General features: G+C 40.4%; 1 long non-coding RNA gene across 2 annotated transcripts; it reads right to left on the bottom strand.

Moving 5' to 3' along the window:
• Nucleotides 1-639: 639 nt before the first annotated feature.
• On the bottom strand, nt 640-2,785 carry LOC147134954 (uncharacterized). 2 transcript variants are annotated; one of them, XR_015090266.1, is made up of 5 exons: nt 2,668-2,769; nt 2,120-2,274; nt 1,473-1,577; nt 1,129-1,193; nt 640-1,060 (listed from the first exon to the last, which is right to left on the bottom strand). It is a non-coding gene; the product is annotated as an uncharacterized LOC147134954 (long non-coding RNA). The 2 variants fall into 2 exon arrangements; XR_015090265.1 differs by lacking the exon at nt 2,120-2,274 and having other exon boundaries at nt 2,668-2,785.
• Between the last annotated feature and the right edge of the window lie 3,215 nt (nt 2,786-6,000).

Here is a 6,000-nt window from a genome sequence, read left to right as displayed (position 1 = left end):
CTCTCTCAGGCTAACACGGAAGTGCTGATGCATGCCTTTATTTCCTGTCGTTTAGATTACTGTAACGCCCTGCTCTCTGGCCTCCCGAAAAAGAGCATTTCACCACTGCAACTACTGCAGAATTCAGCCGCTCGGGTGCTGACGAGAACCAGAGGGCGGGAGCACATTACGCCAGTTTTGAAATTGCTGCATTGGCTCCCTGTGTGTTTCAGGATCGATTTTAAAGTACTTTTATTAGTTTATAAATGTGTTAATGGTCTTGGGCCATCTTATTTATCTGATTTGCTTTTATCATACCAGCCCTCGCGGATCCTGAGGTCCTCTGGCGCCGGCCTTTTATTTATTCCAAGGGTGAGGACCAAAATGCATGGCGAGGCTGCATTCAGCCATTTTGGTCCTCACCTTTGGAATAGCCTGCCAGAGGATGTCAGGTCTGCAGAGACTGTTGATATTTTTAAGAGGAAGCTCAAGACACACCTTTTTAGTTTGGCTTTCAACAACTTTTAAATAATTTATCTTTTCTTTTGATTGAAGATAATTCTATGTTTTGCTTTGAATGTTTTAAAGCACTTTGAGTTGCATTTTTATGTATGAAAAGTGCTATATAAATAAAATGTGATTGATTGATTGATTGATAAAGCGCTGCAGAATGACTCCTTTGGGGAAGTAGGTCCTCCTCAGAATCCGGCCCGGTTGGTCAATCTCCAGTGCAGCACCACATCATCTGTTAGATCTCCATCTTTATCACATGTGGGTACAGCCGATAGAAGTTGTTGTTGCTCCTCTTGCTTCGAATTTTTTTCCATTATTCAAATACAATTTTTTTAAAGTCAATAGCATCAAAGTTTTTTTAATGTTTTTTTTTAATCATAAGGAAGGATTTCTCAGTGAAAAGAAACTTTGTTATAAAAGTGGGCTTCAAAAATAAATGAAACCATTGATGAAATCAACCTCAGAAGTGTTGTCCAGCGGGTGCTTCCTAAGTCAGAACACAGGAAGGATTTCACTTCGCAGAAGTGCCTTTGAAGCATCCGTCCAGCGTGCAAATAATTTCCCATAGCTGAAATAAGACATAATATTACATACCATTTTTCATTCGAACAAATTATACAGTTGCACAGTACCAACCTGCCAAGGATGAAGTTTTCCATTAGTAGTATACACCACCATTTCTTCAATACAGGCATGTCAGTCTAAAAAAAAAAATAATAATACCAGCATTTATTTTTATTAGCCATGTAGAAACACACAAGGGATGTTTGTTAGTTTTGAGCTACAGAAGTATTAAAGTTACAAGAAACTACAACTAAAAGAACATTTGGGACGTGACAGGTGCTACAGTACCGAATAATTACTGCTGTGCAAGTGATAAAGAGAGTCATCAAAAAGTGCAGTCAATGTCAACGAAGTCTTCTAGAGTTTACTTAAAAAAATAATTGAATAAAAAAACAAAAAAAAGATGGTTAACTTACAACGGTGAAGTCATAGGCAGCGTCCAGGACTTGGGAAATTTAGGAAGGGGTCACATGATGTATTATTGGAACAACATAAAGGTCTGCAACATATATGGTCTTTCCCTGTGTAACATATTGTAGAAAAGATATGATTGACAATTACATAAAGTATAAGACAAAGCACATTTGGAGACCACATTTTCTATTATTTTTTTCACCTGTGAATGGGCAATGTGCTGAATGAAGTTAAAGCAAGCCTTTCCTATCAGTAATTGAAAAAATGTTTGAAATTGTTTGGCTTTTCATTATATATCAATTTGAACATAATCCAAAAACATCCATCTGTGGGTGACCTATCGTTTATTTCATTTCATTGTCCATCCAAAGGTTGGCAAGCATCAGGGCAGCTGTCTGCATTTTCACTATCAGTTCTTTTCCTGGCTTTTTAATGTCCAAATTGTCTAGTTGATTAAAACACACATACACACAAATATTTATTTTTAAACAAAAATACAATGTAGCATTATAATACCAGGTACCTTATGGATGGCTTCAATATACTATTCAATAATACATAACAGCTGCTGTTGGGCAGAATATAATTCTAGTGTCCATGAAGTGTCCACGGATGCATTTTTAGCAAGAAATACACAAACTGGCATTACCTTGAAACCTAATTGCATTTTTTGGTGTGCTGGAGAACTTTACAGAGACGAACGAGTAGGTTTAATTTAGGGGCAAAGCGGGCAGTGTATTTGCAGCATTGAGTGCAGCGCTGCACTGCAAACTTAACATTTCCCCGGATGATCGAGTGATACATCTGCAAAGAGTGAATGTTAAAATTTAGTGAATATAAAAATATATAACGTGGCCATTGCGTTTTACCATTTGGTAAAACAACCTGAATTACAGACATGAAGGCTGACTCCAATGTGGAAATAATTGGCCTCCGAGGAACTTACACTTTGAATAAAACAACTACCTGTTTGAGGTCCTGATGACAAATGATTGTAGTGATTACTAAATATAGAATGACATTACAAAAATAAGCAAAAAAGCTATACAAATTTCCTTTGCCGACAACACGGCATACTCACGGAAACAGGGTGAAATACACGCAGGTAACGATAACCAAAGTTATTTTTGATAATGTTACAATCATAAACAAATGTAATTTACAACATATTTTCACAGATAACGAAGCGCCACTTACCGTTCTTTCAGGGCGTCGTAGTAAAAGGCATGGCTCTTTGACCGCTGATACTGAGAAAGTGACGCGTTTCTGTTTGCAGGCAGGTTACGTCACAGGGAGGAGTCAAAAAAAGAAAAGAAAAGAAAAACCCACCTCTTCCTTTCTGAGAATACCCTTTCCGGTCTGACAATACCCCTGTCTGAGATTACCCCTCCTCCGGCCAGATACCTCTCAATTTTACCGCCTCGCGAGCTTGAGGGCCGATTAGTGGGCCGGACTAAAATCGACTTCCGGCCATGCTTAGTACAGCCATTTTTTAAAAATTTGTCAACCACCCACCCCCGCCCCAAAAATGGGCATCCGGCCGGGCCGGAGGGTCCGACCAGTCCGGCACAGGGACGGACTGCCGAGCTCTGGTTTCATTTACGTTTTTTTTCCATAACTTTAGACAAGGCGGGTGTAACATTTAGCGCGAGGGCAGTCTGTATCGTGTTCACATCGCATTTCTCCAATAAACAGACACAGTTACAGCTAAGGTGATGTGCATTTATGCACTCAGCTTCCGAAGGGAGGGGATTCGGGGGTGTTGAGGTCATGATGTCGGCAGAGAAAGTTGTATTCGGTTAAGTTTTATGTTATTGGTGTTTTCGAGCTTTTTCGAACGAGCTGGAAAATGTACCTTCGTAGGAATTTGGTTTAAATTAATGTCTAAAAGTTTGCACGCTTTTCTGCGTTTGTTCCTCTGCTATCATACACAGTCCAGTTAAAAAGAATAAAGTAACAAGCTACCATAACGCGTGTTTTGCAGCTTGTACTTCATATTGTTCCAGAGCTGGAGGGATCGACATTGAGCACCACCACTGACGCGTCATCCACGGTGACCAAACTCAATTGAAGGGGATTTTGAGGTAAAAACATGTTGTACGATTTTGTTAAACTGTAACAACGCAATATGAAAACATCCAATGCATAAGGCTTTTTTTTTCTTTGCATGCAAGTTACAATAAGTTAGCCACTTTTGTCCCCCTGGGTTTGTTAGATCCAGTAATTTTAATCTAGTTTAGAAACTGCAGTGAACGTTTATTTGGGATTCAGTTTGTGTCCAAGTTACCTCAAGTAAACAAAATTTGCCTACACACGTTTAACACTATACTATTAAATCATGCATTCGGTGCGTGCATAACTAGATGTAAAAAAAACTGTGATTAAAGACAAGTGTGATCCATTCCAATGTGTGATCCTCCTGCTTACGGCACACTTCAAAGAGAACTCTGATGGACTCATTTTGCAGACACATTTATGTGAAATTGTACTTTGCATAGATAGCAGAAGTAAACATGTCCTTTACTCAAGTGGAATGACCTCTCAATTATAAAACTGAAAAATCAACCTATGAAAGATATTTCTGCAGTTTTTTTGCCAGTCCGGCCGCGACCCTCCACCCTTGACTTGGGTACCCCTCCGGCTGCGACCCTCCGGCCATATTCATAAACATTGTCGGCCCCCGCCCCATTCCACCCTCCGACCCAAAAAAAAAAAAAGCGTCCGTGATTGACGTCGCTGCGGGAGGGACGCTAATGGCAGAGGCTTTTTAAGGATCATTAGCTGGCTAATTTACTATTCAAACCCGCTGTGGACACGCTTCAAATGCGCCAGTAGTATTTACCCAGTATTTACTTGCGGCAGCAGCAACGAGCTGCGTGGCTCATCCGTCTCCGTGTGGGAAACTGTATGTCATCGCAACATGTGAGACAGCAACGTGCGCTCAAGCGTGTTTGTATTTCCTCATTGTCAATCAATCAATCAATCACATTTTATTTATATAGCACTTTTCATACATAAAAATGCAACTCAAAGTGCTTTAAAACATTCAAAGCAAAACATAGAATTATCTTCAATCAAAAGAAAAGATAAATTATTTAAAAGTTGTTGAAAGCCAAACTAAAAAGGTGTGTCTTGAGCTTCCTCTTAAAAATATCAACAGTCTCTGCAGACCTGACATCCTCTGGCAGGCTATTCCAAAGGTGAGGACCAAAATGGCTGAATGCAGCCTCGCCATGCATTTTGGTCCTCACCCTTGGAATAAATAAAAGGCCGGCGCCAGAGGACCTCAGGATCCGCGAGGGCTGGTATGATAAAAGCAAATCAGATAAATAAAAAGTTCAACCAATACTTGTACGGAAAGCACTTCACTTTGATCACGGATCACCAACCATTACTTTCCGTCTTTAATCCGTGCAAAGGTGTTCCTGCTATGGCTGCAGCACGTGTGCAACGTTGGGCTTTATTCCTAGGAGCTCACACTTACACCATCGAATATAAAAGAACAGGATCGCGTGTTAATCTGTCACCGAAGCTGCGCCCCAAAGTGCTTGCTTCTTTGCGTGATGGACATATGGGTGTAGTCAAAACGAAAAGTCTTGCAAGAAGCTATGTATGGTGGCCTGGGCTTGATAAACAAATTGAAGATCTTGTCAAGTCCTGCACAGGACGTCATCAGACCTGCTGCAAATGCTGTTTGCCCGTACACGTTTACCTCTGCAACTAGGAAATGACAATGGTGCCCAATTTACTAGTGAGGACTTCCAGACTTTCCTTAAGAGCAATGGCATAAGGCACATAACCTCTGCTCCTCACCACCCCGCTACTATCCCCGATTCTATCACAAACACGACCGCTCTCTCATATACTGTGAATGTAGAGCCTGATGTTATATGGCGAAGGCATGTTGACCAGCTCTTGGATGCATCAAATGGAGAAGCTAGTACAAAGGCTGCAACTCCAACTGTGTCGGCTGACATAGAGAAAGGTACCTCAGACACCAAACACACCCACTCCGGAGAGGGATACTCGAGCACCGCCTGATACTGTGGAGGTTGCTCAACCTGTGACAAACCTTGCCAATCCACCGGGACGAAGATACCCTGAGATGAACCGCAAACCACAGACTTGATTTATAATCAGCTAAGAAGGAACTGTTTTTGTGTTTGTAAAAAAAAAAAAGTTCACAGATAATGTGATGTTTAAAGAGGACATTTGACATTGTTTGCTCATGGTAAATGTATCCGATTCAATTTATTATTATTAATTTAAGTCACAAATGTTTCAACTGCATATATTTACATAGGTTTGATCCTAAATGTTTGCCGTCAATGTTATACATTAATGGCCACATTATGCCGCCGCCCCTGTGTGACCTATATCTTTGCTGCTGTAACAATGAAAATTTCCCCACTGTGGGATCAATAAAGGCATTCTTATCTTCTTATGTGCATCGTGTAATTATTTACATGTTTAATGAGTACTGTACATCAAAGCTGGAAGGGAGGAATTGTTATATATTTGCTCTATACA

Source organism: Filicampus tigris, chromosome 16 (genome assembly GCF_054856515.1).
Source record: "Filicampus tigris isolate MCC_2025a chromosome 16, RoL_Ftig_1.0, whole genome shotgun sequence".
Classification (NCBI taxonomy): Eukaryota; Metazoa; Chordata; class Actinopteri; order Syngnathiformes; family Syngnathidae; genus Filicampus; species Filicampus tigris.
The sequence above is the reverse complement of the archived record's forward strand: the minus strand, read 5'-3'. Positions and strand labels throughout refer to the sequence as shown.